The sequence below is a fragment of the Cuculus canorus genome, chromosome 1 (genome assembly GCF_017976375.1).
Source record: "Cuculus canorus isolate bCucCan1 chromosome 1, bCucCan1.pri, whole genome shotgun sequence".
In the NCBI taxonomy this organism is placed as follows: Eukaryota; Metazoa; Chordata; class Aves; order Cuculiformes; family Cuculidae; genus Cuculus; species Cuculus canorus.
The window spans coordinates 86282530-86297569 of NC_071401.1; the positions used below are offsets into that span (position 1 = coordinate 86282530).

Below are 15040 nucleotides of genomic sequence, written 5' to 3' on the forward strand. Positions count from 1 at the left end.
AGGCTGAACAAGCCCAACTTTCTCAGTCTGTCCTAGTAGGGAAGGTGCTCCAGCCCTCCGATCATCTTTGTAGCCCCCCTCTGGACCCGTTCCAACAGCTCCATATCCTTCTTATATTGAGGATTCCAGAACTGGACACAGGATTTCAGATGAGGTCTCACAAGAGAGGAATAGAGGGGCAGAATCACTTCCCTTGCCCTGCTGGCCACGCTTCTTTTGATGCAGCCCAGGATATGGTTGGCCTTCTGGGCTGTGAGCACACATTTCAGGCTCATGTCGAGCTTCTCATTGACCAGCACCCCCAAGTCCTTCTCTGCAGGGCTGCTTTCAATCATATCATCCCCCATCGTGTACTGAAAACGTGGATTGCCCCAACCTAGGTGCAGGACTTTACACTTGGCCTTGTTGAACCTCACGAGGTTCTCATAGGCCCACTTCTCCAGCCTGTCCGGGTCCCTCTGGATGACATCCCTTCCTTCCGGTGTGGCAACTACACCACTCAGCTTGGTGTCATCAGCAGACTTGCTGAGTATGCACTCAATCTTGCTGTCAATATAATTGATAAAGATGTTGAACGGCACCAGTCCCAGTATGGACCCCTGAGGGACAACACTTGTCACGGACCTCCATCTGGACTTCGAGCTATTGACCACTACTCTTTGAATACGACCACCCAACCAGTTTTGTATCCACCGAATTTTTTCGGTGAAAAAGAAAAAATAATGGTGGATTAAAAAAAAAATATTTTTTTTTTAAATTACTATACCAACACCTTTTATAAGACAGTGGGAAAGAAGTGGCATGGGAGTACTGTGTGGGCAAATCCTGGAAAGTGCTCAAGATCTCCCAGCATTATCTGTGGCACAACACATTTTCTTGCTGCTCTCTACTGTGGACCAGCAATTCCTTCAAGCCAGTAAGAAGGCAGAACAGACATTTTTTAAAAACTTGTCAACATTTTATCTTCAAGACTGCAAATATCAACAACATTGCAGAATAAATTATGTTTTACCTTCTAATAGCTCTCTGCTTGAAGTCCACTTACTCAGTGTCAGCACTGTATTATAAATACTATCCTAGAAGTCTATCCTAGAATACATTCTAGAGACTGACAACCAAATGTGAATATTTTATTCTAAAAATAAATGTACAGGAAATCATATACATGCATATATATATAAACGTATACAGACACTCTGAGTGTATGCATAGTCTACAATAATATATATCTCTAGCAAGTTTTTTATACAGATATCTCTGGCACACTAAATGTGTAAAAAAATTTAAAAGAATTTTATGACTTCATTGGTTCACAGAACTGAGGATCATCTTAACATAACATAACTGCATGCTTAATATAAATTTTCTAGACACTATTCATAAATGCTTTATAAATAAGGCTTGTTTAATATATCTAACAATCTAACCTATCTTGCAGAAGAAAATTAAGACATCAGAAAACTACTGAATCACCTAGATGTGCCCTAAAATTATGTGGAAAATAACAGTTTCTTGGGTTTTTCACTTCTCACCTGTAAATCAATATTCCCCAGGCACCTTGCTGATTTCAAAACAACGACCAGAAACTTTGATAAAAACTCAAGACAAAAAGCCAAAAAAATCTCGATGGTGAAAAGCTATTCAGCACTGTATTTTATTGTGTTCCTATGACTTGTGTATTTTATCACTATTTTTTATATATATCTATTTTAAACACATTATGCCTTACATAACATTAAGTATCAAAGTCACAGTAGTTAAGAATAAGTAAGTTTGTGTCAATTTACAAGATATCTGATTCTCAATGGTTTTAAATATTTTCTGTTCTATCATTTTATTCCTGATGTGTAAGACAGACAACACATCAGTAATTTGAGGGTCAGTTCCTGCCTGTAATACTCACCTTGTGCAGTATGACATCTCTTTAAATTAAGGTCTAACTAATGTAAGTTCTAATCAGAGAGAGTACAGAGGAATAAGGTTAGAACAATCCAGTCTTGAAGCTAAATCAGATGATGGCAAAGGAATGGAATGGAATTGAGATATCCCCTAAAGCAGAAGGAATGTTTTTAGCACCCCAGGCAACAGAGATATATAGCAAAAATCCTGTACCTGCCATATCAAAATACAGAGCCAAGACCAAAAATGTAACAAAAGATTCTCTCATCATGTAACACAAAATGACAGATATTTTACTAAGATCGACAACAATATCAGCAACCCTCTGGTAACTTAGAGGATTATTTTCTACCTAACCATACACCTTATAGATTCAAGGCAAAATATTCCATCATGCTTACAGTCATCCTGCACGATATATGTAGTACATCCTGACCTGAAATTGCTGGCACTGTGAGATGGTGCATACAAGGTATCAATGAAATTAACCACATTTGCTTTTCGCTTAATTACCACAACGCTTGAGATTTGAGTACCTTCACTTCCAGCCAACTGTCTCGTCCAAGCCTCTCACAGAAATATAAATAGAAATTTAATTTTCAAAGGATCCAGTCTGTGCTGCTTTTTTTGTGCTGTTTTTGAAGTTTTGAGCTCATCTGTTTTATGTAATGTAACTGCAATACTATTGCCTCCAAGTTAGCTCTGCAATAATTCACTCTTGGTACAGCAATAATTGAGCAAACAGAAGCTTCTACCAGAGGCATTCTTTTCTATTATTTATTGTAATATTTTTTTTCATAATTTAATGAGAAACATTTGAAAAGCAACATTTTTATCCTTTCATGTTAAATTAATTTACAGTGCTATAAGCCATAACGAAAACAGAGACATCATCAGCAAAAAAGCATGTTAATAAAGACAGATTTCTACCAAATTTTTTAAATAAATGCATAAAATAATTCTCTTATTTCTGTCAGATCCAGCTTGTCTCTAGTTGTTTCCAATTATTTAGACATACAGTGAAAATTACATAATAACGAATAAGTAGAAACTAGATCAGGACAAAGAAACTGAGAATAAAAAAAAATATTTTTTTCACTTAAGCAAATCTGATTCATATTAGTATAATTTATTCTAAATATTTTCTCCTGTGTATTATGGAAAATGCCAACCTCTAGTCTGGTGTTATAAAGATCTTAAAAAACTATTTAGGAAAAAACCCTCAAATTACATAAACAAGTCTCAAAAATCAGATAAAATAAAAAAATAATTAAAATAGAATCCATAGCTTCCTATCCCTGTCTTGTATCTCACACCAACACCTGGTTCAGTCTCTATACTGTGCCAGATACAATAGGTGTTGACGATCTGTAAAATTCCTTTTGATAGCAACAGGACTTGTGTCTCAAAGGATTAAGCTTAGTGCAAGGAATTCATTGCTGTGGAAATGTAACTGCAGCTGCAAATTTGCTCTAAGGACAACACCAGGCCTTTCTTCTTTCATGCCCTGATCACAGAGCTGGATTAAAACTAGGTAATCGTCTTGTTTTCACCTGAGGCAGCACACAGCCCAGCAACACCTGTGTGTTAAACGTGTAGGTTAGATGTCTAACAGGAAACACAAGATAACAAGCTGTCATGTAATAGCTCCCATTTCAGAAATAACATTTCTTGGCACTATTTTTCAGGCAGTGCTAACCCTTCATAGTATTCCATGTGCCACAAGCTGAAGTGTAAAATAAAATGGCTAATTTTATTTTTCTATGGCAATCAACAAGCTGGGATGTAAACAGTGCTGTAACTCTTACCTATGAGGCATGGTGTTAACAGTGCTGCAGTTAAAAATAAGAGATGATCTGTTGAGGTTAACGTACTGTTGTGTTGATAATTGGTTTTGTTACTTTGATCTGGCCACTTCCAGCATATTTCCAGTTTATGGGAAGAATGGCATTGCCACTCCATTTATAGATCAGTGAAATACACTTTGATATAAACAGTACAAATTAGAGCAGGAGAAACAAGCTTTTCCCAACAAAAGACCTTTAAAGTTCAACTATGAAATTTAGTGACTCAAGGTTTTGGATCTTCTACTTGATCCTCTAGGAAGAATATTGCTATTCTTTTCGCTGAAGAAAGTAGTTTCAGAAAAAACAGACATTAAAATTATGTCAACCAAGCAGCATGGGGAAGAAATTAAAAGTGAGTAGGTTTACTATTGTAGACAGCATATATTTCTGGAGAGGATATAATTTATGGTTTTAATCTGCTTAGTTACTTGTTAACTCTCGTATTTGCTCCATTGCCAATATTCCCCTAAAATGCTGTAATACCTGATGCAGATATCAGAAATTAAAATTCTCAGTCTCTTTTGAGGTTTAATTCAGTTATTTCATAAGCAGATATTCAGTGTAACCTGAAGATCTTATTCACTGGTACAAATTTGTCAATCAAGATTCTATAAGCTACAGAACTTCTTACATGAAAAGGTCTGCAAAGTAAGAAAGGTATGAGAAAATAAAAATATTCTCTTCTGAAGTAATTAATGCACTTGGGGCTCATGGCCTCTTTTGGGTTTGCATTATCTTTTCAACTATATAGACAGTACAGAATTGAAGCCATTTATTTTCCATCAAGAGTCCGGACATTTTCACTCACGTACCAACATCTCTGATGACTACTGAAATATCAGACTAAAACCAACCTAACCAACCAGCTGATAAGCAACGTATATTCTTTTCTCTGCTATATTTGTTCATTTGTTCATATCTAGTGGGATGTCCCTGCCTATGGCAGGGACATTGGAACTAGATGATCTTTAAGGTCCCATCCAACCCTAACTATTCTATGATTCCATGATTCTATAAATACTGTCTTTTGGTTTAGACACCTTAATCTGGTCAGTTGAAAGCTAATTTATCAAAGCAGAAATGGACATTCACTTTTCAGATCTCCCCTGCTCTTTCTCCAGCCTCCTCCAGCTTCATTCTGATTCAGCAGCGCTACTTCACATAAATGGATGTTCCAATGCAACAACCTATTATTGCAGCCACTTCAATCTGACTTTGAATCACAAAGATTCCTAGATTAGCATATTCAAACCACAAATCAGCCACACGTGCAGGTAAACTGCTGAACTAGACTTTGAGAATAGCTTGGCACAGAAAACTTGCAAAACATATCATAGTCCTAGAAAGACTCCTTCCTGTCTCAATGACCAAAGTACCTAACAGAAAAGTGACAAGAGACAGTAAATGAAAAGAGAGAGAAGAAAGAACAAGGATTCCACAAGTCTGAAGAAGATGAGCATCATATTCCTTTCACATACTTGGAAATAACACACAGGGTAGGAGATAAATGTATTACTAATGCTTCCCTTCTTAAGGACTGTTCTGCCTCATTTTTTAGTAGTAAGAAAAATCATTTCCCTGGGCTCTGTTATTGACTGCTCCCAAAGATAGTTAATAGCAACAAGAGGCAAATGGATTTCCGTGCTCTGGTGCGGGTGCTCTTCACCCTGCTCCCTCCCCTCTCCTCAGAAGCAGCAGCACTCTTGCATACAGCAGAACTGCAGAAAGAATTAATGGGCAAAAATCTGGCCAGTTGCAGTAGCCACGGAGTAGGTTGATAGCTGTACGCATTCAGGTGTCCTCACAACTACCACAGTCAAACTGCAGCAGTGAAAACATTTTTCTGCAGCAGTGAGAAAGCCACCATCCCGATAACTGGCACAAAGGAGCTGAAAATCTTTCCCTTGAAATGGTGATTTGTAAATGGTTGAGATCAAATGTCAACTGCAATATGTTAAAACAAGATTGACGACTAAGATAATGATAATGACCCTTATCTTCTTCCAGAGTCCCTAAGACTTACTGGTCAGGTATGGCCAAGCTTTAACGATTCTGGATGAGATCAATTTTAACCCCCTGGACATGCAATGAAGTTCCAGGAATAAGGTGTGCTTGTTATTTCATGGAAAAACCATGAAGACAACTCTGTGTATATAAAGGTCTCTGAAATCCCTGTTGGGTAGAAGCACTCTGAGGACAAATCTCAATGCTTCTCCAGCACTGAATAAAGGATGCCTGACCTGATAGTTAAAATTAACTACTGAGTGTAAATTTCTTTGTTTCACCTAAGTGAACAAATAGTCAGTTTCAAAGAGATTTTCTATGGAAAAGGAGCACAAGAAGAGCAGAAAGCATCAACACCTTTCCCAACTAATAACAACAAAGAGGTAGGAAGAGCTAGAACAACATTTCTTAGCAAGGCAGAGAAAAAAAACCAAAAATAAGTCAATGCTCAGCAATTTATGGAACATTTGTGTGGACTGATAGATCACCTGGAGTGGTCTGGCAGAAAAAACTTTCTAGGCATATCTTCATATACATTCACAGTTACCTATGACTAAATTCATGGTCATCATTTGATGAAACAGTGATCTCAGCAGTTCAAGTTCACATTTTGCTTCTCTTCTATTACGGTGAATTGTACAATTTAGAAATCCATTGAGTGGTAGGACCTACATGTAACTATCACAAGCTGCTGTTGTATTGCCACTGAGATGAAGACAACGGTATAACTACATTTGGCCAGCCAAGTAGCTTTCTAGAGTCCACCAACTCTGCCAGTCTTGGTGGGAGCTTAAACATTTACCTCACACTTACACTGCTGACACCTAAAAATAGGTGTGAGAAGCTGACCCTGCTACCTCCAGTATTCCAGTAAGGACAGGTAGCAGATATACTGGTTATATGGGCCCTAAATGTAAAGGCAGATAAAGCATGGAACAGCTGACGCTACCGTATTTTTATAATCTGGTTACTTGGTATATAACAACTGATACCTGGACAAAAACAGAATAGCTTGTGGCTTCTTGTACCAGTGTTAAATAAAACATCCTCCTGACTTCACCTAAAGAAAATCCACAGATAACAAGGTTATTTGAGGAGAATTTATAGCCCACAAAGTGAACAGGTTATCTGAAACTGTATAATACTAAAACCAGATGAGAATAGATATGAAGGATAGTAGAATATATATATAAAAATATAATGCATATAACCAAAGAACCTGTATAATCCAATTTATTTGACCCTACATCTGATTTCCACTGTCATAGGCTCTAAACAATGTCACCCAAGCCCATGCAAAACAGCTCAATAGTGCTATTTTATGGTACTTGGTAGATATTATCAGATGATTCCCCCACACTGAAAAGTATACATAAAACCAGAGAACTGACCACACAAAAATAGAAATTATAAACCCTAAAAAGAGTACTAATGTACATTTAAGTGGCTATATATTTTGTTACAATATTCAACCTCTGAAAATACAATTATTTGACTAACAATTTCTTGAACATTTGTTTAGAATCTCCTAATATAATTGCAACACTGCCACAGAAGAAACACAAAGGTCCTCCTCCAGAAAGCCGCTTTTATTTTCAGTGATAACAGGTGATGGACTCACTGGAAACATTACGAAACAGACTGAGATACTACTTCTGTACTACTAATCACACTAGTAAAAAACAAAATAAAACAAATCATTCCCTTTGTGGCACAAATGGCAATATCTGTGATGACCATCAGTAAACCGGAATCAAACACCCAAAACAAAACACAAAATGAAACAGTATCCAAGGTGAATAAAAGATTGAAATGAATGTGGCAGAATAGGATAATGCATATTTGGAACTTCATACTGGTAGAAGAGATTAAAAATCTTGTTAGCCATTGAAAGAAAGAAAGCCTGAACTTCTGACATAAAATGACATGGGGCATTCATTGGTGATGATATCGACAAACATCAAATACACTGTCAGTTTTGGTAGTGGTATTTACCTCACTACAGTATATAACTGCTGCATTGTGCATAATTCAAAATAACTAGTATTGTAAAAACAGATAAATTCACTTGCAGAAAAGCTGTACTATGGCAGCTATACACTCATAAAAAGGAAAAGGTTGCAGCGCTTCTTAGAAGACAAATATTTTTCTCAGTACGGCCTTAAAACCTTTCACAAAACAGGCAGAACTTGTCTCAGAAAAGCCTTTGTGATTTTATTTTATTCCTTATTTGCATTCTTTGCAGGTCTTGTCTTCTTATATATTCAGGAGGATATCTGCCCTGGGCCAAAATTAATACTTTTCCTCAGTTATGTACTATATTATTTATACTTTTAATATTAACATGTTAATAATCACCACATAAGCATTTTTCTTTTTATCTTCTTTGGGAAAACACATATCTGGTCTCACTAACAAGAAATTACGTGTGCTTCATCCATGTGTTTTGAACAGTATGGCATGATGTATAAGTGAAAAAAGTACCGTTATCCCTTCAAACTCATCAGAAAATTATCTTAAAAGTTACCATTGGGTATTTGCAAACAGTTTCTGTGGATTGTTCACTTTTCCAATAAATCTTCTATAAACAATAAAAAGTAAACTGAAGAACTAAATGGCAGATTAGACTGTACCAGTAAACACTGATGATCACAGAAAGAGTAAATGGCAAAAGTCTTCAAATTTTTGGTAACCACTCAATCTTATTCCTGTCACTTCAGGCTGATGGGCTACAGAGAAACACGTCATATGCTTGGTAAGATTATGAGAGACCACATCCACCAGGCTCTTTGGATGTGGTAGATGCTGTTTTAGACAAGTCTACACAAACAGGGATGAGGCATTCTAAGGTCAGGAGAAAATGTAGGAATTGAAACCTAGAGTCCAGAAGAGGACTACAAAGATGATCGGAGGGCTGATGCACCATCCATATAAGGGCAGGCTGAGAGAGTTGGGCTTGTTCAGGCTGGAGAAGAGAAGGCTCTGAGGAGGTTGCATAGTGACCTTCTAGTACCTGAAGGAGCTACAGGAAAGCTGGGGAGGGACTGTTTACAAAGGCTTGTAGTGATAGGACTGGGGCAAGGACTATAAATTGGAGAGGGGAAGACTTAGACTAGATATAAGGAGGAAATTCTTCATGATGACAGTAGTGAGGCACTGGCACAGGTTGCCCAGGGAAGTTGTGGAAGCCCTGTCCCTGCAGGTGTCCAAGTTCAGGCTGGATGAGGCCTTGGGCAGCCTGATCTAGCGAGAAATGTCCCTGCCCATGGCAGAGGGGCTGGAACTGGATGATCTTTAAGGTCCCTTCCAAATCGAACTGTTCTATGATTCTATCATTCTAGTCAGAAATATGATTCTATTCAGAAATAATGGCAAACCATTCTATCCCATTTCTATTTATTTTCCATGCTGTCCTCTAATGATTTTACTTAATACAATACAATCTCACACATAATGTTACAAAACCTTTTCCCATCTAATCTGTGTTTGAAAACATCTGTGTTTAAAGCTGGTAAGGTTTGAATGCTGATCTGCTGCAAGTGAAAACTCAGGACTATCATTCGGGTGTGCTCAATAAAACTTCTAAAGTAAAAAAAAATAAGTCTATAAGAGAGCATGACTGTTTTTTATCACGTTTGACAAACAGGATTTTTCTTCTACCTTGATTTGAGAATATATTCAAATGAGAAATTAAAGGAAGATATTTATCCTCCTTCTTGTATGCAAACATCCACTTTATTTGTGAGATTTCTGACAACTGAGAGCTGTTTGTTTTCCTGAGAATAAGTTTTAAGAATACTTACATCTCACTCTGAGCTTTTTACCTTCCAAAAGAAAATTAGCATTGATTAGGGGTTTGTTCTAAGTTCGGAAACAGGAACGGTAGAAGCAGAATACATCCTTAATGTATCCACTCCTAGATAAGTTGCAGCATCAATACATCTTCTGTTTTTATAATAAAGATTATCCAAACTAAACTAATTGAAATAAAACGTTTGAGAAAAAGTACCAACATCTATCTATCCGTTTTATTGCTGATATCTGGACTGCTTCTCTGTGATCTCCAGCTAAGGAGAACAGCGGTGGCATTGTATTCCCCACTGACCATTAACATCGAAACCTTTCTGTGAAAATATTCAACTTTCCAGTAACATTGCACCACGCAGTAACTTGACTCTATGCATCTGCTCCATTTTCCAGACTTTCTTCTATTTTTCTGTGGTATTCCTCCCTTCACTGAAAGCCTCCTGTTCCCCCTCTCTATGGCCCTATCTACATCAAAGTACATTGTTATATGGAAGTGACAATGAAATTGCCATTGTAATTCGAATGGAGCAAAATCAGTCTCAAAAGACAGCAGGATTACTACGATATCAATATTGTATCATAATGCTTAACCACATACAATGTGACTGTTAAACAGTTTTTAAATAAAAATGTTGCTTCTCTCAGAAGGAAAAATAAACCAGAAATCAGCAAGCCTAATCCAGACAAACTGCAGTAGTATGAAGCAAACATAAACAAAAAAATCTAACTGAATTTATTTTCAGACTTGATCCTTAGAATGCATTTGAAAGGGTTACTCATTTGCATGTCTTCAAGGACTTAAAGCTTCAAACACAAATATACATTTATATTTGTGTACTTAAGAGGTCTCACTGATTTCACCCACTTTACTCATTTTTATAGGACTGTAGATTATATACCATTTGAACCAACAATGTCCTTATCTTTGTGCCTTCTATAGCAGCACATTAATCATAATGTAGCTGAGTGGTATGACATTAAAATATGTTAAAAAGTGTCTTTGGCCCTTTGTGCTACTGGATTATTGCATCTATCATGCCTATCTATGGTTCATAAAATAAACCGCAGAACCTATCAAACATAGATACCATCTTTGTCCTGCTTTTCAGGCACATTTATAAACACTATACACTGATATGTTGTCAGAGTTACAAGAAGCTACCTTATTATGTTGGAAAGTACTTCCTTCCCCTGCATCCAATAAGTCAAATTAAAAAGACGGGTATTAACACAAAACACGATTCTTTTATCAAAAGATGTGATATCATCAGCAAACCAGGAACTCAGTGTGAACAGACCAAAGTAGAGGACTACAGCCTGTAGGAGATCCCAATCCAGAAGTGTGCTATCCGTTCCTGCATTGTTTGAGCAGAAGCGTCAATCTGATAATACACTAATAAATTTACCAAACTAAATCCCATTTAAAAAATAATTATTTCAAGCAAGTCATCATTCATGTCTGGATGACACTTTTTGAGCAAAGCTTTATTTTTGGTGTAAGAGTAATAGATTAAGAGAAAAAAACACTTAGAGGTCAAAGGTTGCAGATTTCAATTCTGCCCGTATGGAAAAAAATCCTCAATTCTAATTTATGGTACTTTGAAAAATGCTTGTAATACTTTCATCGCCTGCCTTTCAATCTCCTCATCAGTTTCCACTGATAAGAGTAATTTTAAAACATATCATTATCTTTATTCTCTGTGGCCTCTTCTCTTCACTCGATCTTTTTCTCTTTACTATCCACTTTTCCTCCTCCCTCAAACACATTACTTCAGAACTCTTGGGAGATGCTTATGAAATTTTCTCAAGAAATAGCAATAGTTTCCATTTTCTTTCTTTCTCATATTAAAGCTTTCTCATTAGTATATTTAAGTAAAAAATAATTCGGTTACAGAATAACTGTCTATATGACCACTGAATATGCGATCAGATCAGAGATCACAAAAATCACAGAACAGTCAAGGTAGGAATGCACCTCTGGAAATAACCTAATCCAACCCCCTTCCTGTGTTTCAGTTTGTGCCCACTGCCTCTAGTCCTGTCACTGAGCACTACTGAGAAGAGTCTTCTCAGTCAGGTATTTATACACCCGAATAAAATTCCTCTGAGCTTTCTCTTCTCTAGGCTGATAGTGACAGCTCTCTTAGTTTCTCCTCATATGAAAGATGCTCCAAACCCTTAATCAAGGTTGTCCTTCAATGGGATTGCTCCAGTGCGTCTGTGTCTCTTGCTCTGAGAAGCCTAGCCCTGGACTCAGCACTCCAGGTGTGTTTCACCAGTGCTGAGCACAGGAGAAAGGTCACCGCACTCGACTTGCTGGCAACACTTTGCTGAATACACCCCAGAGTGCTGTTGCCACAAATGTGCCAGCTTAAAGTTTAAGGACAAATTTAAATGAATCCAAGGAATACAAAGAAAATTTTTTTACTATTAGCTGGGTGAGCAGGCACTTAGCTCTAACAGAAAACATTCGATTCGAGCATTTGGTCTGACCTATTTGCAGATGAGCACCATAACCACAACACAGTCACTGGCCAAGAGGGAGTTTTCTCTCTGGTCAGGAATTCCACGCCTGTCAAAACTGCGAGTCAAGGTTCATAGAGCTTTTGCTGGGTCAGTTCAGCACTTGCAGTTAACAACAAAGAAACGTTATTCCTCTCCCTCATGACTACGAATCACAATACTGAAAAATTCTTGACGGGGTGTTTTCAAACTAATATTATCCAGTATTTCACAAAATCCACATGGTAATATTTCACTCACAGATAATATCATGTCTTGTCTCAGATTAGGCTGTAATATCACTGATGTTAAAACTTGGATTTTGAAATTTCTCTTCTATTATTCAATGGAGTAAGATAGCTCAGACATTTGTTATTCCATCCATTTCAGATACTATGGAATAGGTTTTATTTGAGAATTGGTAACTTGTTAGTATAAAAGGTAAATCTGTGGGATTAATTTTTTTTAATTAAAAAACAGGTGAGGGAAAAAAATACATTTTATTTTTAAAGCTTTCAGAGAACCATTTCAGGCAGATATGGACAAGAAAATGTTTCAGAACACAGCCTGGAAGTATTAGAAAGTTAGTTACTATTAAATATATTTTAGTAAAGTCAATTGAGCTGAGCAAGGATGTTACAGATTCTCTCTCTCTCTCTTCCATGTTAGGTTCATAATCTAACCCACACATCATGTCACAAAAGCAATTGTGCTGGGCATTTTTATGTAAATTATATGAGAGAATCTATACTGAAAAGAGTCAGGAACATGTATTTACCTCTGCTTTCTACTACTGAGAAAAAAAACGAAACCATATTTGGACACCTTAAACACAAACTTTGAAGTATTGATAGGAATAGAAGAGAAAAGAGTGCCTTGCCTGCTGTTCATGTCCTTTGTTTTAGACATAAACAACACTGTAAGAAAATACAGCTACTAACCATACTTGGGTATAACTTAAGGCACTGCATATTTTTCATAGTATCAGCAGAAAAACTCCTGTATCTAGTGGAAAATGACTTAGGTTATAGGCTAAGTGAGCATGAAGGTGGTAATAAAAATAAATTTGCTATGTATTTCATGCCAGACTTATTAACTCTGCTTCATTTATCATATGCTGTCATAATTTTAGTTAGTCTACACTACAAAGAATTCATCAATCATCATAGATTATTTCAGATACATTTTGTAACCAGTGTAGATAGTTTATAAGTTCCTCCAGATATTGTTTTACTATAATAGGTGTCACATGTAGTATTCTTTCTCAAATTTCAGTAAAATAAAACTGTGGTTAAATTCATCTACAGGCTTAGTATTAAATGATTGCATTCATAAAATAACAGAATAAATCCACAGTAGCTTAAAAATTATATCCAGTATTACATAAGCTGTATAAAATGTCACATACAATTATTGCTTAAAAAACAAACCAGTAATTAATACAGCTGAGAGTTCATATCACTAGAAGTAGAAAGCAGAAAGTAAAATTAATTATTTTCATCTCCCTCATATGGCTACTTATCAAACCTGGCCTCATGGGGACACATGATTTATTTTGACTAGACAATAAAGAGCAGCTCATAATTACACAACTCCTTGGAGTAACTGGTTTGTATCCTTGAAAATTCTCCAGAAACTATTCTAACTGTGTGAATCACCTCAACTATCACATTGCTGTCATTTCAGACAAATGATGCAGCCAAATACGTGCTTATATAAACAAACAAGGTGTTTATAATGCAACAGCTTAATATAATTACATCATAAGGTAATTAGAACCTGCAGTTATGTAAGTCTCACTCTTCTCCTTCTGCTACTAAATAAACTGCTAAGTACCAAGGGAAGATTAATCTTTATTAGTGACATTTGAGCTAATGGTTTCTGAAAACAAAAAGCAGAAGAAACCCCTAGAAATGTGACATTTTCCAAGACAAGCAACTTCTGCTATATAAAACACTTTCTGCACATCAAGACATTATTTTCCTAGTTGTTTCAAATAACAAATTAAAGCTTGAGAGTGTAAAGCAGAAAACTGCTGGATCACCAAAGGAAAGATAAACATTTTAGTGACAACATGATATAGCTACTACTGAACTCAGAAATTTGGGCTTTTCATTATTTGCGTAGCGAATTCTTTATCAAAACACTGCCTTATACCTAATGCCTAGAACCAGCAGATTAAAACAGAATTGTAACTTTTCAGGACTGCTAATGACTATTTTCACACTATCCAAGTCCATGCAACTGCATAAAGAACAAGACAGAGACTGCAGAACTAAAAGTCCACATCATATTTAACAATACCTTCTAACAATACCTACTAACTCTATAAACCTAGATAGTCAAAGTTTCTTTCAAAAGACTTGTGAGACAATGATCTTTAATTAGGACCTACCATTTTGTTTAACCACCTATGAGTTGGATTCAGTCTGACTGATGAGACGAAAAAAATATGACTTTATGTGAAAAAAGAGAAGTGAATTGGAAAAGTGTAATCCTGGATGAAAGTATTTAGGATCTTTTCTATGCTGAGGCAGGGTTTGTGGTTATATTACATATCCTAGATCTTAAACACATATTAAAGACATAGACTGTATTTGAATGTGTCTGGTTTTATACATGTACAACTTACACAGTAAAATATTGGGGATACAAGTAATTTCCTGGTGTGGTTTATAAGGTAAGCACATTTCTGGTCCACAATACAGAGTAAACGAAAAAGCTTGTCACTATTTATGATTTATGGGGCTGATGATATGGATTAGTGAGCAATAATCTCTTTCCACAAAGTACACACATTCTGAGATTTCAGTGACTTATTAAAGTTTGATTTTTTACATACATAAGCTGTCATAAACTGCCACACTTTTGTCATGTTCTTACTTTTCATCCTTATGCATCAAAACAAATTGTGGAAGAGAAGTTTCAGAAGTAGGGTATGAAGACTGGAAGAATCAGTGCACAAATAAGTGATGAGCATA

At 36.3% G+C, this 15040-nt stretch overlaps 1 protein-coding gene across 10 annotated transcripts in view; it reads right to left on the reverse strand.

Annotated features, from left to right (window-relative positions):
• The window catches only part of DMD (dystrophin), a 1193355-nt gene that overhangs the window by 219621 nt on the left and 958694 nt on the right, over positions 1–15040 (reverse strand). The gene's annotated exons all lie outside the window — the stretch shown is intronic.